Raw genomic sequence first — 21,379 nt, forward strand, 5'->3', positions numbered from 1 at the left:
CATACGGAGAGTGCGCTAATGACATACGGAGAGTGCGCTAGTGACATACGGAGAGTGCGCTAGTGACATACGGAGAGTGCGCTAATGACATACGGAGAGTGCGCTAATGACATACGGAGAGTGCGCTAGTGACATACGGAGAGTGCGCTAATGACATACGGAGAGTGCGCTAATGACATTCGGAGCGTGCGCTAATGACATACGGAGAGTGCGCTAGTGACATACGGAGCGTGCGCTAGTGACATACGGAGCGTGCGCTAGTGACATACGGAGAGTGCGCTAGTGACATACGGAGAGTGCGCTAATGACATACGGAGAGTGCGCTAGTGACATACGGAGAGTGCGCTAGTGACATACGGAGAGTGCGCTAATGACATACGGAGAGTGCGCTAGTGACATACGGAGAGTGCGCTAGTGACATACGGAGAGTGCGCTAGTGACATACGGAGAGTGCGCTAGTGACATACGGAGAGTGCGCTGATGACATACGGAGAGTGCGCTAGTGACATACGGAGAGTGCGCTAATGACATACGGAGAGTGCGCTAGTGACATACGGAGAGTGCGCTAGTGACATACGGAGAGTGCGCTAGTGACATACGGAGAGTGCGCTAGTGACATACGGAGAGTGCGCTAATGACATACGGAGAGTGCGCTAATGACATACGGAGAGTGCGCTAATGACATACGGAGAGTGCGCTAGTGACATACGGAGAGTGCGCTAATGACATACGGAGAGTGCGCTAATGACATACGGAGAGTGCGCTAGTGACATACGGAGAGTGCGCTAATGACATACGGAGAGTGCGCTAATGACTGACGTACGGACAGTGCTCTAATTGCGTATGGACCGTGCCTGATCCAAAGCACTGATGATGCCGGTACCATTTTTCATGCCTGTGTTTGTACACAGATGTGTGAATGAGGCCTTAAATTTCCGCAGACCTCGACCATCTATGGAGGGGGGTGCTCTGAAGTTTAGAATAAGGGCAAGAAAATTTAGGACCCCTGATGTGCGTCGTGAGCTGGAATGCTTTGGATTAAATATTGACCAACACTCCGTGTATTTTATACTTTTTTTGTTGTTGCCCATTTTCCACTCTTGCAGGGTGCAGCTCCCACTTGTATTGTTGGGTGGGGATAGTTGGGGTGTCTGCCCTGGGGTGTGGACAGTCCGCCGGATGCACTAGTAGGAGCGTCACTAATAGGCAGTCAGCCGGACGCTGTGTGAATGGCGCTCTATGCAGGCCTCTCCTGGGTGCGGTTCTCCTCATACCAGGCAGTGTTACTAATGTGTGAGGTATATACACCAATGGAAGGCTCCTGTTCCGAGCTCGGATGCTGGGTTATCTCCTTCTACCAGATTCTTACTTTTCCTCCTTATGTCTCCATATTTAGACTAATCAGAAGGATAACGCTGAGGAGACGCCTGGTGTAGCGGAGGGTCTGTTTCCAGAGCAGCTGAAGGCCGGATCAGCGGGCGAGCAGTAGGACCCAGGAGCGGCGGCGGCTGGAGTTTGCTCCTACAGTGACAACACTGAGCTGTTTCTGGGAGTCCGGGCTGGTGATGGCCGCGATCAGTCTGCACGGAGCCCTCACGAGAAACCGCTCCAGGATGGCCGGGGTGGGCCTGGGAATATAAGCGGCGGATGCAGGCAGGGCCCTCCACACAGCGCCGACCACAAGGTAAGGAACCGGGGGGCAGAGAGACATGCCCGTACTGAGCCCAGTATCCTGCCAGTGCTGGAGATTACCACCCTGCTGACACTGTATCACTGTGTGCATGCTGGAGAGAGGCATTGTATCACTGTGAGCATGCTGGAGAGAGACCTTGTATCACTGTGTGCATGCTGGAGAGAGACAGGCCTTGTATCACTGTGTGCATGCTGAAGAGAGGCCTTGTATCACTGTGTGCATGCTGGAGAGAGGCCTTGTATCACTGTGTGCATGCTGGAGAGAGGCCTTGTATCACTGTGTGCATGCTGGAGAGAGGCCTTGTATCACTGTGTGCATGCTGGAGAGAGGCCTTGTATCACTGTGTGCATGCTGGAGAGAGGCCTTGTATCACTGTGTGCATGCTGAAGAGAGGCCTTGTATCACTGTGTGCATGCTGAAGAGAGGCCTTGTATCACTGTGTGCATGCTGAAGAGAGGCCTTGTATCACTGTGTGCATGCTGAAGAGAGGCCTTGTATCACTGTGTGCATGCTGAAGAGAGGCCTTGTATCACTGTGTGCATGCTGAAGAGAGGCCTTGTATCACTGTGTGCATGCTGAAGAGAGGCCTTGTATCACTGTGTGCATGCTGAAGAGAGGCCTTGTATCACTGTGTGCATGCTGAAGAGAGGCCTTGTATCACTGTGTGCATGCTGAAGAGAGGCCTTGCATCACTGTGTGCATGCTGAAGAGAGGCCTTGCATCACTGTGTGCATGCTGAAGAGAGGCCTTGCATCACTGTGTGCATGCTGAAGAGAGGCCTTGCATCACTGTGTGCATGCTGAAGAGAGGCCTTGCATCACTGTGTGCATGCTGAAGAGAGGCCTTGCATCACTGTTGTCACCCCACACACCCTGCTGACATTGTATCACTGTGAGCATGCTGTAGCTAGTGTCCTTTTATAAACAGTATCATGTGATGGATGCATTGTGTCACCCCACACACCCTGCTGACATTGTATCACTGTGAGCATGCTGTAGCTAGTGTCCTTTTATAAACAGTATCATGTGATGGATGCATTGTGTCACCCCACACACCCTGCTGACATTGTATCACTGTGAGCATGCTGTAGCTAGTGTCCTTTTATAAACAGTATCATGTGATGGATGCATTGTGTCACCCCACACACCCTGCTGACATTGTATCACTGTGAGCATGCTGTAGCTAGTGTCCTTTTATAAACAGTATCATGTGATGGATGCATTGTGTCACCCCACACACCCTGCTGACATTGTATCACTGTGAGCATGCTGTAGCTAGTGTCCTTTTATAAACAGTATCATGTGATGGATGCATTGTGTCACCCCACACACCCTGCTGACATTGTATCACTGTGAGCATGCTGTAGCTAGTGTCCTTTTATAAACAGTATCATGTGATGGATGCATTGTGTCACCCCACACACCCTGCTGACATAGCGGAGCCCATAGTTGTCAGGTCTGTGTAGAGACACATTGCGCTGCATACATGCCTGTGTGCGGACACCGTGTCTCTCTCCCGCACCCCTAACACTACCCAGCGGGTGACTTCTTCTGTGTATACAAGTCTATATAAGGAAGCAATGTATCCCAGCGTGGCGACACTGTATCGGCCTCCTCAGTGACACAATGTGTCGGATGTACATGAGCACAGGACCCCTCGTACACCCCGGATGCCGCCCGCACAGCGGCTGGACATTCTGTAATGAGTGTATATATAATGTAGAGGTGTTTGGCTGCTGTTTATGGCTTTTTCTCCTCACATGGTGTCTCCATTTCTTTATTGTTGCATTGGTCACTTTGTGGCAGAGAAAAGTTTTTGCAAGAAAGCCGTCACTGTAGGGGAAAACAAGATGGCAGTGTGTGCGTGTCAGCAGCCGCCCGCTTCCTGTTGACAATCTCTCTGAGAATTTCATGCAGCAACAAGCTGGAGCCGACGGAGTCCTGCCGCTGCTTGTGCTCTCCCCTCGGCTCGCCCAGAGGGACGCGGCTTTATACGGTTCCTGAGACCGGTCAGAGACGGTAACGGACCAGCTGTACTAGTGCAGACAGTGTCGGACTGGGCTGCCAAGGGCCCACCAGTAACACGGACTTGGGGGGCCCACTTTTCACCTGCATACATATATTACACTTCTCTCATTCTGAAACGTCCTATATCTCTAAATAATAATAAGCTGGGTAGTTTGGTTAATGATTGAGATGCTGCTTTTTTCTGTACAGAGTAAATCATGTGAATTCTGCCAAGTACTGCCCATACAGTGGTAATGGGGGCCCAGATCTGCACAGGGGCCCACCGGAGGATTCCCCTGTGGGCCAGTCCGAGCCAGGCTCCAGACAATGTGCTGCTGTGGGGAGACGCGACACTGACTGTGTCCTGCCACGGTGTGACTACACTGTGCAGGACGTGGGATACATTGTGGCTGCCCACAGGTGGAGATGGCAGAGGACAGTCGCCCTGACTGTGACATGACACTGCGGCAGGCAGCTCTTATTGCACTTTTAGGCTAAGTGCACACATTGCAGAAATTTTCTGCTCAAAAACCTGAATCCCTTCCCAGAAACCGCACCTATTTTTCCGCTTGCGTTTTTTGCGCGGTTTTGATGCGGTTTTGATGCAGTTTTTTTCCGCAGCGGTTTAAAACCGCATGGAAGAGGCCTAAAACGGGGAAAATCCGCAAAATTAATGAGCATGCTGCGTTTTTTACCGCGATGCAGTTTTTTTGCGGTAAAAAACGCATCAATGTGCACAAAAAGTGCAAAATGCATAGAAATGACTGTGCAGCTTATTTTTAGCGGTTTTATAGCGAAAACCGCGGTAAAAACCGCTAAAAAAACGCTGTGTGTGAACACAGCCTTAGGCTATGTGCACACATGCGGAATTGCCGCAGAAATTTCTGCGGCAATTCCCTGCAGCGGGAAATACGGATGCGGAATTCCTGCGAAAAAATAGCGTTTTGCAAGTGTAATTAGCCTGCAGAATGCTAGCGTTTTCCAAATGATCTGTAGCATCGCTTGGAGAACTGATTGACAGGTTGGTCACACTCGTCAAACATAGTGTTTGACGAGTGTGACCGACTTTTTACTATTGAGGCCGCCAATGCGGCATCAGTAGTAAAAGAATGTTAAAAATAATAAAAAATCGTGATATTCTCACCTTCCGGTGTCCCCCGCAGCGTCCCCCAGGCCTCAGCGATGCTCCTGGCAGATCCCGTTTCCAGTGAAGCCTTGCGACAATGACCCCAGATGACGTAGCATCACGTGAGACCGCTACGTCATCACAGGTCATTGTCACAAGGCATCGCTGGAAACGGGATCTGCCAGGAGCATTGCTGAGGCCTGGTGACGGTGGGGGGGACACTGGAAGGTGAGAATATCACGATTTTTTTTATTTTTAACGTGCAGAATGCCATTGAAGTCAATGGGTTGCGGATTTTTAGTGTTTTTGCGGTGAAAAAACGCGGAAAAAATTCTAAAAATCTGCACGTGTGCACAGAGCCTCAGGGTATGTGCACACATTGCAGATTTGCCCCTGCGGATCCGCAGCAGTTTTCCAAGTACAATGTTATCCTATGGAAAGCAAAACCCGCTGTGTACATGCTGCAGGAAATTCCTGCATGGAAACACAGCGGTTTATTTTCCGCAGCATGTCAATTCTTTGTGCGGATTCCGCAGCGTTTTTACACCCATTATACATTAGGAATCCGCAGGTGTAAAAATGCAGGCGAAATCCGCAGTAAAAACGCAGGTACTTTGAGCGGAAAAATCGTGCACATACCCTTAGGGTGAGTTTCCACGCTGCGTAGTAGCAGCGCTTTGGACGCAGCTGAAAGCCCGCTCCGCCCAAAGCGCTACCCCCTTTTTTACACGCGGTGATAACGCATGTGTTCATTGAACACATGCAGAATCGCCGCATCCTAGCCATAGACTAGGCTATTTATCTTGTGGAGACGGAGCGTCGCCGAAAGATAAACAGACACGCTGCGGTCTATAAAGACGCGCCGCATGTCCGTTACACAGGGCCGCCGGATGCAGCCATACACGCATAGTGGAAACGGGATTTCATAAAATCCCCTCCACTATGCTGTAACATCTGGACGCTGCGGATTGGATGCTGTGGCTGTACGCAGCATTCAATCCGCAGCAAATCCGGATGTAATACGCCACGAGGAAACACACAGGGCTACACGTAAACCTAAAATCGTGTGACAAAAAATGCTTACCAATTTTCTGTAACCGGCACATGACTGTTTTGGGGTACAATTTGGCTGTGAGATGCATGAAATTAAGACTTTTCATCGCGTTTTAGTCTCTAAAAAAAACTGCTTCAACACAGTCAGACGTAGGGATGAGTGAATGGATCCGCAGGATCCTGGTGTGACGGCCACTTTGGTAGGGTGAGCTCCCCAGCAGGTAAGAGGAGGCTCCAGGCCATCAGCGCACCACTGAGGTGGCTCCAGGCCATCAGCGCACCACTGAGGTGGCTCCAGGCCATCAGCGCACCACTGAGGTGGCTCCAGGCCATCAGCGCACCACTGAGGTGGCTCCAGGCCATCAGCGCACCACTGAGGTGGCTCCAGGCCATCAGCGCACCACTGAGGTGGCTCCAGGCCATCAGCGCACCACTGAGGTGGCTCCAGGCCATCAGCGCACCACTGAGGTGGGCACTGGACTTGGATCCCCGAATCGATTTGCTCATCTCCCAGTTGTTCACCGGTTCTGTATCCTAGAGAAGTCGCTTGCATCTTCCACTCTGCGACTAAATATCCGTCTCTTAGATTTTTTGCCTACGTCATCGCATATAATAGCGCCAACAGTCATTGCAATGTCGCAATACAACCTTGTGATCCAGAGACCAAAGTCTCCTTTCAGATGTGACCTAAGGATAAGAGGCGATTGTATCTGCTGGTACGGTGAGCCTCATTTTACTGCACCACTCATCAGCAATATGCAACCGGCCGTATCGTCCACGTTCACACCGTAGCGCTGCAGGCGTCTCGCTCCTCGCCGTGCAGTGAGGGCACGGTCTGTTTAAATGGAGCTTTGTTATTTTTGCTGCCGATGATGTAGATCAGAGCCAAGATTTGCTCGCCTCATCACAGGAGCAGCTGAAGAGTCTGCTCTATAAATGGCTGATGTGAACACGTGCTGAGATCCCAAGAACGGCTAGATTAGCAGCAGTTACTTTCCTCAAGGCATGAGAGGGCGCCGACGTGAGTCAGTGTGATCTGCGTGGCGCTCGCCTGCAGCTGCCCATCACTGGTGTCTAGGTGCCGCTCCTGGGTGTACGGGCTATCTGCACAGACAGGACTGCAAGTCCAGACCTGCAGAAGAAAAGATGCAGAAACTTCCAATGTGTCGTCTGTTATTGCGCTGTAGGGACGGCACAGACCCCCCCCCCCCCCCCCAGTGTCGGTGTAGGGATGGCGCAGACCCCCCTAGAGTCGGTGTAGAGATGGCGCAGACCCCCCCTAGTGTCGGTGTAGGGATGGCGCAGACCCCCCTAGAGTCGGTGTAGAGACGGCGCAGACCCCCCTAGTATCAGTGTAAAGATGACGCAGACCCCCCCTTAGTGTCGGTGTAAAGACAGTGCAGACCCCCCTAGTGTCGGTGTAGGGATGGCGCAGACCCCCCTAGTGTCGGTGTAGGGATGGCGCAGACCCCCCCTAGTGTCGGTGTAGGGATGGCGCAGACCTCCCCTAGTGTCGGTGTAGGGATGGCGCAGACCTCCCCTAGTGTCGGTGTAGGGATGGCGCAGACCTCCCCTAGTGTCGGTGTAGGGATGGCGCAGACCTCCCCTAGTGTCGGTGTAGGGATGGCGCAGACCTCCCCTAGTGTCGGTGTAGGGATGGCGCAGACCTCCCCTAGTGTCGGTGTAGGGATGGCGCAGACCTCCCCTAGTGTCGGTGTAGGGATGGCGCAGACCTCCCCTAGTGTCGGTGTAGGGATGGCGCAGACCTCCCCTAGTGTCGGTGTAGGGATGGCGCAGACCTCCCCTAGTGTCGGTGTAGGGATGGCGCAGACCTCCCCTAGTGTCGGTGTAGGGATGGCGCAGACCTCCCCTAGTGTCGGTGTAGGGATGGCGCAGACCTCCCCTAGTGTCGGTGTAGGGATGGCGCAGACCTCCCCTAGTGTCGGTGTAGGGATGGCGCAGACCTCCCCTAGTGTCGGTGTAGGGATGGCGCAGACCTCCCCTAGTGTCGGTGTAGGGATGGCGCAGACCTCCCCTAGTGTCGGTGTAGGGATGGCGCAGACCTCCCCTAGTGTCGGTGTAGGGATGGCGCAGACCTCCCCTAGTGTCGGTGTAGGGATGGCGCAGACCTCCCCTAGTGTCGGTGTAGGGATGGCGCAGACCTCCCCTAGTGTCGGTGTAGGGATGGCGCAGACCTCCCCTAGTGTCGGTGTAGGGATGGCGCAGACCTCCCCTAGTGTCGGTGTAGGGATGGCGCAGACCTCCCCTAGTGTCGGTGTAGGGATGGCGCAGACCTCCCCTAGTGTCGGTGTAGGGATGGCGCAGACCTCCCCTAGTGTCGGTGTAGGGATGGCGCAGACCTCCCCTAGTGTCGGTGTAGGGATGGCGCAGACCTCCCCTAGTGTCGGTGTAGGGATGGCGCAGACCTCCCCTAGTGTCGGTGTAGGGATGGCGCAGACCTCCCCTAGTGTCGGTGTAGGGATGGCGCAGACCTCCCCTAGTGTCGGTGTAGGGATGGCGCAGACCTCCCCTAGTGTCGGTGTAGGGATGGCGCAGACCTCCCCTAGTGTCGGTGTAGGGATGGCGCAGACCTCCCCTAGTGTCGGTGTAGGGATGGCGCAGACCTCCCCTAGTGTCGGTGTAGGGATGGCGCAGACCTCCCCTAGTGTCGGTGTAGGGATGGCGCAGACCTCCCCTAGTGTCGGTGTAGGGATGGCGCAGACCTCCCCTAGTGTCGGTGTAGGGATGGCGCAGACCTCCCCTAGTGTCGGTGTAGGGATGGCGCAGACCTCCCCTAGTGTCGGTGTAGGGATGGCGCAGACCTCCCCTAGTGTCGGTGTAGGGATGGCGCAGACCTCCCCTAGTGTCGGTGTAGGGATGGCGCAGACCTCCCCTAGTGTCGGTGTAGGGATGGCGCAGACCTCCCCTAGTGTCGGTGTAGGGATGGCGCAGACCTCCCCTAGTGTCGGTGTAGGGATGGCGCAGACCTCCCCTAGTGTCGGTGTAGGGATGGCGCAGACCTCCCCTAGTGTCGGTGTAGGGATGGCGCAGACCTCCCCTAGTGTCGGTGTAGGGATGGCGCAGACCTCCCCTAGTGTCGGTGTAGGGATGGCGCAGACCTCCCCTAGTGTCGGTGTAGGGATGGCGCAGACCTCCCCTAGTGTCGGTGTAGGGATGGCGCAGACCTCCCCTAGTGTCGGTGTAGGGATGGCGCAGACCTCCCCTAGTGTCGGTGTAGGGATGGCGCAGACCTCCCCTAGTGTCGGTGTAGGGATGGCGCAGACCTCCCCTAGTGTCGGTGTAGGGATGGCGCAGACCTCCCCTAGTGTCGGTGTAGGGATGGCGCAGACCTCCCCTAGTGTCGGTGTAGGGATGGCGCAGACCTCCCCTAGTGTCGGTGTAGGGATGGCGCAGACCTCCCCTAGTGTCGGTGTAGGGATGGCGCAGACCTCCCCTAGTGTCGGTGTAGGGATGGCGCAGACCTCCCCTAGTGTCGGTGTAGGGATGGCGCAGACCTCCCCTAGTGTCGGTGTAGGGATGGCGCAGACCTCCCCTAGTGTCGGTGTAGGGATGGCGCAGACCTCCCCTAGTGTCGGTGTAGGGATGGCGCAGACCTCCCCTAGTGTCGGTGTAGGGATGGCGCAGACCTCCCCTAGTGTCGGTGTAGGGATGGCGCAGACCTCCCCTAGTGTCGATGTAGGGATGGCGCAGACCTCCCCTAGTGTCGGTGTAGGGATGGCGCAGACCTCCCCTAGTGTCGGTGTAGGGATGGCGCAGACCTCCCCTAGTGTCGGTGTAGGGATGGCGCAGACCTCCCCTAGTGTCGGTGTAGGGATGGCGCAGACCTCCCCTAGTGTCGGTGTAGGGATGGCGCAGACCCCCCCTAGTGTCGGTGTAGGGATGGCGCAGACCCCCCCTAGTGTCGGTGTAGGGATGGCGCAGACCTCCCCTAGTGTCGGTGTAGGGATGGCGCAGACCCCCCCTAGTGTCGGTGTAGGGATGGCGCAGACCCCCCCTAGTGTCGGTGTAGGGATGGCGCAGACCCCCCCTAGTGTCGGTGTAGGGATGGCGCAGACCCCCCCTAGTGTCGGTGTAGGGATGGCGCAGACCCCCCCTAGTGTCGGTGTAAAGATGATGCAGACCCCCCTAGTGTCAGTGTAGAACCGGCACAGACCCCCCCCCCCCATGGTAGCGGTGTAGAAACTGCACAGACCCTCCCCCTCGTAGTGTTGGTGTAGAGATGGCGCAGAACTCCCCAGTGTCGGTGTAAGAACGGCGCAGCCCCCCCCATAGTGTCAGTGTAGGGATGACGCAGCCCCCCGTAGTGTCAGTGTAGAAATGGTGCTGACGACCCGCACCTAGTGTCTGTGGAGTCGCCCCATTTTATTCTGCCGCTAAGTCCTGCCGGCTGGAGTTTTGCAGTGATCTGCAGGCTCCACTCTGGGTTTCGCCTTCAGCAGCTTTGTCATAAGCGCACAATGTGAACCGGGGCCGATGACGAGGCGCTCCACCTCGCACAGATCACATTTCTGTACTGAGATATTTTTGGGCTGTCGGAGAGAAGAGCTGTAAATATCTCCAAGGAGTTTGTACTGATGTGTGCGGCTTGGATACAGCAGCTAGTGACAGGATTAAATACACAGCTCAGCAGACAGGATCACACATGGGGGGGGGATTAGATACCACGGGCTCGGACATTATATTTCGCAAGGTTGGGTCAGGCTGGGGTCTTGGTCTCGGGTCGCTCCGGTTCTAGGCTCGGCGCCCCCGTATTTTCACCGGCCGCTGCCTGACGCCAGTAAACAATCTCCTCATTGGCTGCAAAATTTAGACACAGGAAGTGGCAGCTTCTAAACCTGAGAAGTGGGGACTGGTCGCCATGGGAACACGGAGCTGGCTGCGGCTGCCTGCCATCCTTTAACCCTTGCCGGGCCGCAGGTGGCTTCTCACTCCTGGGGGGGGGGGGGTTAGTGCACGCTTTTGCAGTTGGAGTCGGTGTCCGCCAATAGATATGGAGCCCGTCGGTGCGGGACTACGTGTCTTCCGGCTCCTGTATACAGCAGTGACCTCACATGAGATTCAGCCATATATACACAGTCCGGATAGGCCGTTATCGGTATTATAAAATGCTTTGTGCTTCCATGAATAAATTCTCGCTTTTTCTCCTTAATCCTTCCCTGCACCACCACTGATCTGTGCCACTGTGGGGTCTGCTGCTCTCTTCGGGACTCTGCACCCACTTTTTCTATTTATGCTAACAGCTTCAACAAATGCCTTGCCTGCATTTATGGATTTGACTCTTCCATGTCTCCACATATACCACAGTAGTCTCCTTCCCCCTCTGGCAGCTGTGAAAATGGTCACCTGTATGTTTTCCAGGCAATTTCCCTCCTCCTCTCACAGCTGTAAATAAAGTCTCAGGTAAAATCTCCAGTGAGTTTCCTTCCCTCTGGCAGCTGTGAATCTACACCCAGTACCTTTTCCAATCATGGGCTTTCCTCTGCTGGCAGCTGTAAATGTAGTCCCCGGCAATTTCTCCAGCCTTTGACATTCCTTTTCTGGCAGCTTGAAATATAGTTCTGAACAACTTTTCGTTGTCCTTTGCTGATAGCTGGAAATATAGTCCCCAGTAAACTATGCAGTCATTGCCCTTCCCCTGCTGGCAGCTGTAAATATAATCCCCAGTAAGTTCTCATACAAATAGATAATTGTACCGCTCCAAACTACATGGTATTAACGTAGATGTTGCTTACTCGCCCTCAGTCCTTCTCGGCTCTGATGTATACTGCCATGATGCTACAGGGACTCTGCTCCTTCACTGACAGGTGGGCAACTTTTGGTGGACGTGCACATTGCTATACACTCTGGACAGCAGGTGGCGCCATACCATAAGTAAAGGTCAGAACCTCCATAAGATCATTTTTTAGCAGCAAGTAAATGGCAAGTACTAATATTTCATCAAGTATAACATTTACATGTGGGGCGGCAGGAAATGGGCACCGATAACAATAGTTATGAATTTATAGCCTCGTTCACTTATTAAAACGTAGGAAGTCTGTGCGATCAGTTTGAATGTTCTGAGAATCTGTACAGAAAGTTTCTTTTGAATCTGTGCAAATAAATGATGACAAGCTGGAAACTGGACAAAATGTAACCCTAATATTCAGACAGATGCATTGTGGGTTATCTGTGTCAAGAGAGATGAGGGACTGAGTACAGCAGAAGAGTGAGTGCAGCTCTGAAGTATAATACAGGATGTAACTCAGGATCAGTACAGGATCAGTAATACAATGTATTTACACAGTGACTGCACCAGCAGAATAGTGAGTGCAGCTTTTGGGTATAATGCAGGATGTAACTCAGGATTAGTAATGTAATGTATGTACACAGTGACTGCACCAGCAGAATAGTGAATGCAGCTCTGGAGTATAATACAGCATGTAACTCAGGATCAGTAATGTATGTACACAGTGACTGCACCAGCAGAATAGTGAGTGCAGCTCTGGAGTATAATGCAGGATGTAACTCAGGATCAGTAATGTATGTACACAGTGACTGCACCAGCAGAATAGTGAGTGCAGCTCTGGGGTATAATACAGGATGTAACTCAGGATCAGTAATGTAATGTATGTACACAGTGACTGCACCAGCAGAATAGTGAGTGCAGCTCTGGAGTATAATGCAGGATGTAACTCAGGATCAGTAATGTAACGTATGTACACAGTGACTGCACCAGCAGAATAGTGAGTGCAGCTCTGGAGTATAATACAGGAGGTAACTCAGGATCAATAATATATGTACACAGTGACTGCACCAGCAGAATAGTGAGTGCAGCTCTGGGGTATAATAGACGATGTAACTCAGGATCAGTAATGTAACGTTTGTACACAGTGACTGCACCAGTAGAATAGTGAGTGCAGCTCTGGAGTATACTACAGGATGTAACTCAGGATCAGTAATGTAATGTATGTACACAGTGACTGTACCAGCAGTATAGTGAGTGCAGCTCTGGAGTATAATATAGGATGTAACTCAGGATCAGTAATGTAATGTATATACACAGTGACTGCACCAGCAGAATACTGAGTGCAGCTCTAAGGCCGTGGTCACACTAACCGACGCAAAATACGGTCCGTAGTTTACAGGCGTAATACGGATGAATGACCCCTAAATAGTGCTCTGTATGTCATCCGTAAGCAAGGTGTGGTCGCGTATTTTGCGCATGTCTGCATCCGTATGCAATCCACATGGAGAGATTTTCTCGCCGCCCTGCAAAATGGACATATAATGGAGCCCTATGACAGGGTTTCTAACAGAAACGAAATAATAGATATAGACACATAGAATGTGTGTGTGTATATATATGTGTATATATATATATATATATATATATATATATATATATATATATATATATATATATATATATATATAGACATACACACAAGTCATTGAGACACATATATATTTCAAAGAGTTCTTCATAGCAGAATACCCACTAATTAAATTGCCGGCTTCTCTGAAATCATTCCCCAACCCGACATGAAAAGACACATGGTTTACATTCAGTAAAGCATTTCATTTCATGTTTTTTTATATGTCCCTGACTAATAATTAGATGAGGGTTTGTGTGCAAAATTTGGGAGTTGTAGTTGTTATTTTAAGGGGTTAATTCGTTGTTAAAAAATGCGTGGGCTTCCCATTGCCCTGTAGCGGTGGCGAATGTGTCTATGTCTATTCTTTCGTTTCTTTAATAAACCTATCAGTGTGAGTTTACTGTATAGCGCACTGAATTGCCGGCTTTTCTAAAAGACACCTGGTATTTCTCGCAAGTCACATGTGTGGTCCGTATTTTTTGCGCACCCATAGACTTGCATTGGCGTACTACGGGCGTAGTACGCTGACAATTGGGTGCAAACCCATAGAGAATCATTTGTCCGTGTCTAATGCGTGCTTTTATCGCCTCTCACTCGTCCGTATTCCTCGCCAGTGTGACCCCGGCCTTAAGGGCCTGTCACACTAAGCGATATCGCTAGCAATATCGCTATAACTTGTGACGTTATAGTGATATCGCTAGCAATATCGCTGTGTGTGATACTTACCTACAACCTGCTGGTTATCGCTGATCGCGCAAGAACAGGCTGGACCGTTTCTCGTCGTCAGCTTCCTGTGGCGCCGATGCGTGGAGCCGGGCGGGAGGACGCAGGATCGCCTCGTCTGACAGGTAAGTAGCGACCCCCGTCCCCAGCGATGTCGCTGGTGAGATCTGCCTGTGTGGCAGCTCACTAGCGACCACTTAGCGATGTACCAGCGATCCTGACCGCGTCATATCACTGGTCGGGATCGCTGGTACATCGCTAAGTGTGACAGTACCCTAAGTGTGACTCTGGCCTCAAGTGTAAAATCTTATCAGGATCAGTAGTAGGATTCTGGGTGTCGGACTACATGTTGTTCCTCTCTTTGCTCAGCTGTGTTTTACGTGGATTTCTCTGTTCTGTCTCCTCTTCATCTTGTTTATTCTCCTTGGACTGTGCTGTTTTGGGTTTTTGTCTCCGCTGGCGATTATCAGACATAACACCGCAGTTATTATGACCTCACGCATTCCTGTATGGAGACTGTTGTGACCTTGACTGAACCTAAGAGCCTCAATATCGTCATCTGGGATATAATAAAATTCCATTTATGTGAGGAGGTTATTGTGTCCCCCACAAACCGCCCCTCGCTGCTGCCTGTTCTCTCCTGCTCTCTGCATTTGGGGCTGGTGACTGATGATGAATTTGCCATTTAGTAGTACAAGGCCTAAATTCTAGGAGACAATGGACTGCTCGCCCCTAGATTCCTACATAAAGTTGTACTGTTATTACAGGGTTTATTAATAATCTGCTTAGACATTGAAGGATGGGAGTTAAGTGCATTCACAATCCATAAATGCTTAACTAGACTCAGTAAGAATGATGGGGGTTGTCATCCGTATAGATATAGTGACAATAAGGCTGAAGATGATGAAAGTTGTGATTTGGATTCATACATGGAGTGGTGGAATCACAAAGGATAATGGAGGTTGTAGTCTGTTCTGTAGTCATTCATAGGGTTTAGGAATGAGAAGATGGTGGCAGTTGTAATCTGTGTGCTGAACCTGCATGCACTGGTGTACATATAAAGTAGAGTTGGAGTTGTTGTCTATCTTAATGATAAATAGAATCAGTGAGGATGGTGATAGTTGTAGTCTGTGCTGCAGGTTGAGTGCTGGACTTGTGCCCTCTTGCCTGCGCTCAGTCCGGATTTCCTATTGAGTGCTTTTTCCATTTTCTGAGCAGAAATTGCCTGTGCTCTCTGTATTTGTGAGAGGAAGTGTGAGGAGTTAGACTCCAGAGCTGTGCTCTTCGCCGTCTTATTTGGCTCCTTTTCTCCACATCTGTGACCAGCAGCTTCTCCTCGCCCTCATACTTGTCTCTTGAATTGAAGATACTTGATATTTTTAGGTGATAACCCATTGTAACAAACACTCAGCTGTGCCTGTATGGATTCAACCAGAACGAGATACTGAAATGTGAAGAAAATTAAAAGTCTGAGCTGTGACCCCGCCCCCCCCTCCATCCACCCCTCCAGCTCCGCCCTCCGCTGCTTCAGCCCTCCCGTCCGTCCTCTGCTCCTGCTTCTCCATCTTCTGCTTTGGCTCCTCTGCTCCTCTGCTCTTCTGCTCCGGCTCCTCTGCTCTTCTGCTCCGGCTCCTCTGCTTTTCTGCTCCGGCTCCTCTGCTTTTCTGCTCCGGCTCCTCTGCTCTTCTGCTCCGGCTCCTCCGCTCTTCTGCTCCGGCTCCTCCGCTCTTCTGCTCCGGCTCCTCCGCTCTTCTGCTCCGGCTCCTCCGCTCTTCTGCTCCGGCTCCTCCGCTCTTCTGCTCCGGCTCCTCCGCTCTTCTGCTCCGGCTCCTCCGCTCTTCTGCTCCGGCTCTTCCGGCTCCTCTGCTCCGGCTCTTCCGGCTCCTCTGCTCTGGCTCCCCCGGCTCCTCTGCTCTGGCTCCTCTGTCTCAGGCCTCCTGTTTCACCATTACTTGTTTTCTAGCGGCAAAACCCAGAGGAAACGATAATCTCCTTGGGGTGACTGGAGGAAACCTGCACCATTGCCGGTTCCGGTGGTGCTCACAATGGACGGAATGGGAAAAATCGCTGTGGAGATGGATGCAGAATAGGGATGAGCAAACGTGCTCGGATAATATGTTTTGTGGCTGTTACAGACACATGCTGGAATTGCCTAACTAACAGGCTGTCTAATAGCCACGAGACATGCAGCCGCGGGGACTCGAACACGTTCGCTCCTCTAAAATGCGTACACTTATCCCTTATCAGCTTAGATACAGCAGAACTGCTGCACACAGCATCGCACATAACAGAATTAGATACACTGCTTGGCATACTATCACACAGGAGAGGATTAGATACAGCCGTTAGTATCACATATGTCTGGTGTTCAGGACAGGTATCTGATGTGCATGGTGGTCAGTGTCAGGACGGTCCCTCCTGTACAGACGCATGAGCAGATTTCAATGTTACTTTTTCCCTTTGGACTTGTTCTCATCTGATCAAAGTTCTGTCTGCAGCTTCAAAGTTTTCTGTAATCTGCAGCCCAGGAGAATCCTGGGAAATGTGGTGACTGCACACGTACAGGAGTGATGGAGCCATGGTCCCCGGCAAGAGACTACTATGCTCCAGGTTCTGCAGCGCTGGCACCGTGCAACTATTAGGGAGCTGATTAAGCGTCTAAATTTCCAATTGTGTAAAGTGACAAAGAAAATAGTCACACACCTCTGTATACTGTCAGTGACACTTAACTCCTCACCTGCCAGATAGAGTGCACACTGACCTACTGTGCCATCATCTGCTGCCTGATGAGCACATGCACATACCCAGTGATATCACCGCTGATCTCTAGTGATGGATAGGAGGCATTCTCAGTGATGTCACCACTGATCTCTAGTGATGGATAGGAAGCATTCTCAGTGATGTCACCGCTGATCTCTAGTGATGGATAGGAGGCATTCTCAGTGATGTCACCGCTGATCTCTAGTGATGGATAGGAGGCATTCTCAGTGATGTCACCGCTGATCTCTAGTGATGGATAGGAGGCATTCTCAGTGATGTCACTGCTGATCTCTAGTGATGGATAGGAAGCATTCTCAGTGATGTCACCGCTGATCTCTAGTGATGGATAGGAGGCATTCTCAGTGATGTCACCGCAGATCTCTAGTGATGGATAGGAGGCATTCTCAGTGATGTCACCGCTGATCTCTAGTGATGGATAGGAGGCATTCTCAGTGATGTCATGGCTGATGGTTCATCCCATAGTTCCAATGGCCACTTGTTATGTAGGATAATAAAAATAGAAATGTTTTCAGTCTTTTCCATGGATCCGGTGATCAGTGGTGATTTGTGTCCTCCGGGCTACGGCCGCCACCTATGTACAACACAAGAATTTGTTTCCCGGAAGGACAATCATCATTTGCCTTCCATTGTGCAGTGACCGGGATATAATGGTGGGATACGATGTATCTGTGGGGACCGGCTGGTGACGCAGGGACATTGTATCCTTGCAGTGCGGGGAGGATGCGCTGCGTCCTGACTCCATACAGTCCCGCTTCCTGCCTTCGCTATGGAGCCTATAAACGCCGGTTGTTAGGGGAAGCTTGTTTGTTGCTTAGCAACACTGGCAAGGAAAAATAGATTTCCCTTCGCTGCTGGGAGGATTTGCTATAACTGTGGGTTTGCTGGGAATTGCAGATTACATTACTACAGTTCACCCCACCTGTAATATTTATTTCTGTCTGTAAGAGATGGGATCAGACAGGGGACTCATGTGAGCACCTGGGGCGACCTCTGCACTGTTTCCCCGAGACCTGGGGAAATGGGGCATCTGCCAAGGATTGGGTACAAATATTTGTGTTTTAATATATTGTAGAATTGTGATTTTATTTATTTTTACCACCGTCCATCCACCATGCTGTGCACTGCATCATAACTGTAATCACTCTTTTGCTATAGAGTGGTCACATAGTTATTTTCAAGTAATAATAATTAGTTGCTCTACGTGGGGGGCGAACCACAGATTTAGATCTTAAACGAGTTGGCACATCATAATTATCACCTATCCACAGGGGCCGACCGCTGAGACCCTCGCTGATCCCGAGAGTGTCCCCTGTGTGTATGATGCCCATGGACAATGAATGGATCAGAGTCGTGCCTTCCAATGGGTACATTCTGAGGATCAGAGGAGATTCCAGCTGTCGGACCCCCACTTATTTTGTGGTTGTTGGGGTCCAGGACTGAGGCATCCATTCTTTGCAGCATTTCTCTACTTTGGCTTGTAGAGGGGGTCCCTAGTAAGGGTCCTGGAATATCATTTCAGGATAGGTGTTTTTATCAGAGAACCTGTTTGGTGGTTTGGTCATCAGGAGAACGCACCTGTCCTTCCCAATGGATCTCGGCAGAGGCCTACGGAGCTGTGTAACACTGTGCTGTGCATCGGGGGCTGCAGTAATAGCCGTCAGGGTAATGCAATAGAAATGCTGATAATTGACAGTAAGGAGGTCGCACGCAGCAATTCCTGGTGATCGCTGTCTGTCCGCCATCCATCTCCTATGTAGTGACTGCAGCTCTTTTATCATCCGTCCACTAAACTCATTACTTCCCAGTGCAGCCAACGCCGGCTGCGGATTCAAGGCGGCCGCCTCACTGACTGTTCACCCTCCGCTCACTAATGCCTTCCCCGCTACTTTGTTCGCTTAAAAACCTCCGAAACAGAATTATAGCTGGGTCTGGTTAGCTGGGCGTCCTTGGTTTAAGCCACCGTTGCGTCTTGGGTTCGGGCCGCCGTTGCGTCTTGGGTTCGGGCTCCGGGGCATCTTGGGTTCAGGCCGCCTTTGGCTCGGGCCGCCGGGGCATCTTGGCAGTGGATAGCCGGTTTTCGTACCAGACAGTATCCATTGTGAGAGGATTAAGACACACAAACTGAATTGCTCATTATTAATTCTGTGTGACTTGTCATGAAATGAAGGAGGATGACATGATGGGGGATGCAGTTGTAGAATATCCCACGCTCCAGCTTAGATACAGTGAGCAGTTCTGTCACTGTGTAGGTACAGATACATTAGTGATACGTTCTCCTGTGTTGGAGATTACGTAACCGGACAGATGGCGCTCCTGGACACCTGCATGCTTCCGCTAGTTGCTGGATTCCTCCGGATACCTGCATATTAGTGTTGCCTGCATTGTGAGCCGCTCTGAAAGCCTCTGAAGATGATGGATTGGGACTGGAGTACAGATACGAATCCTCAGGAGAGATCTTCCCTTTCTCCTGTGAATGGCGCAGAAATGATGGAAATTACCGGCCGCCCGGCTATACAAGTCTCTGTGCGGGGAGATCATCTCGTAGAGGTCATTTGCAAATTAGAAATTCCCTGATGGTGTCAGAGAAGTGAAGTATCCGGAGGGCGTTCATTCATACGTTACATTGTGTCCCCTGTATATTCTCTGTGCCCGCGGGCGCAAAACCCAGACGTGCACCTGTATATATACACTGCGGCGCTCTGATGTCATCAGCTCTCAGTGATGTCATAGATTCGCTGAGACTTATATAATTACATTTTGCGTTCTCCCAAAATCCTGCACCTGTTCAACAGATTGTTTAGTATTTCTCAGCCTCATTTACTGTAATGCCTCTAACCTGCAGTACCAGACTCAACCATGAGGAGGGGTGGCACTATTTTTCAAAGATGGCAACCATGTTTTTCTAATCCTGTGCAATTCTATTGACAGATTTTTTTTATTTTTTTTTGTGGTCAAAATTTGCCCAAAATTAAGGAATGGTAATACAACCCCTGGCAAAAATTATGGAATCACCGGCTTTGGAGGATGTTCTTTCAGATGTTTAATTTTGTAGAAAAAAGCAGATCACAGACATAGCACAAAACTAAAGTCATTTCAAATGGCAACTTTCTGGCTTTAAGAAACACTAAAAGAAATCAAGAACAAAAAATGTGGTAGTCAGTAATGGTTACTTTTTTAGACCAAGCATAGGGGAAATATTATGGAATCACTCAATTCTGAGGAAATAATTATGGAATCATGAAAAACAAACCAACAAAAAGCACTCCAACACATCACTAGTATTTTGTTGCACCACCTCTGGCTTTTATAACATGTTGCAGTCTCTGAGGCATGGGCGTAATGAGTGTCAAACAGTACTCTTCATCAATCTGGCTCCAACTTTCTCTGATTGCTGTTGCCAGATCAGCTTTGCAGGTTGGAGCCTGGTCATGGAAAATTTTCTTCAACTTCCACCAAAGATTTTCAATTGGATTGAGATCCAGACTATTTGCAGGCCATGACATTAACCTTATGTGTCTTTTTTCAAGGAATGTTTTCACAGTTTTTGCTCTATGGCAGGATGCATTATCAGCTTGAAAAATGATTTCATCATCCCCAAACATCCTTTCAATTGATGGGATAAGAAAAGTGTCCATAATATCAACATAAAGTTATGCATGTATTGAAGATGTAATGACAGCCATCTCCCCAGTGCCTTTACCTGACATGCAGCCCCATATCATCAATGACTGTGGAAATTTGCACGTTCTCTTCAGGCAGTCATCTTTATAAATCTCATTGGAATGGCACCAAACAAAAGTTCCAGCATCATCACCTTGCCCAATGCAGATTCGTAATTCATCACTGAATATGACTTTCACCAAGTCATCCACAGTCCACGATTGCTTTTCCTTAGCCCATTGTAACCTTGTTTTTTTCTGTCTAGGTGTTAATGATGACTTTCGTTTAGCTTTTCTGTATGTAAATCCCATTTCCTTTAGGCGGTTTTTTACAGTTCAGTCACAGATGTTGACTCCAGCTTCCTCCCATTCGTTCCTCATTTGCTTTCCTGTTTTGGAGACATATTGCTTTAAGTTTCTGGTCTTGATGCTTTGATGTCTTCCTTGGTCTACCAGTCTGTTTGCCTTTAACAACCTTCCCATGTTGTTTGTATTTGGCCCAGATTTTAGACACAGCTGACTGTGAACAACCAACATCTTTTGCAACATTGCGTGATGATTTACCCTCTTTTAAGAGTTTGATAATCCTCTCCTTTGTTTCAATTGACATCTCTCGTGTTGGAGCCATGATTCATCTCAGTCCACTTGGTGCAACAGCTCTCCAAGGTGTGATCACTCCTTTTTAGATGCATGTGTTAGTTTTGGGAATGAAAATTTACAGGGTGATTCCATAATTTTTTCTCATGCTTGGTTTAAAAAAAGTAACCATTACTGACTACCACATTTATTGTTCTTGATTTCTTTTAGTGTTTCTTAAAGCCAGACAGTTGCCATTTGAATTTACTTTAGTTTTGTGCCATGTCTGTGATCTGCTTTTTTTTCTACAAAATTAAACAACTGAATGGACATGCTCCAAGGCCAGTGATTCCATAATTTTTGCCAGGTGTTGTATAAAAAGATCC

The 21,379-nt window shown here is 50.2% G+C and overlaps 1 protein-coding gene across 1 annotated transcript in view; it reads left to right on the forward strand.

Annotated features, from left to right (window-relative positions):
- The first annotated feature begins 1,176 nt into the window (after nucleotides 1–1,176).
- Nucleotides 1,177–21,379, forward strand: part of FOXN3 (forkhead box N3) — a 134,629-nt gene continuing 114,426 nt past the window's right edge. The window contains exons 1-2 of the mRNA XM_073578194.1: nucleotides 1,177–1,298; nucleotides 1,397–1,684. The gene's annotated coding sequence lies outside the window, so the exon portion shown is untranslated. The remainder of the gene's footprint in view (nucleotides 1,299–1,396; nucleotides 1,685–21,379) is intronic.

This window comes from Dendrobates tinctorius, unplaced genomic scaffold (genome assembly GCF_039654945.1).
Source record: "Dendrobates tinctorius isolate UK_male_01 unplaced genomic scaffold, ASM3965494v1 ptg000058l, whole genome shotgun sequence".
Classification (NCBI taxonomy): Eukaryota; Metazoa; Chordata; class Amphibia; order Anura; family Dendrobatidae; genus Dendrobates; species Dendrobates tinctorius.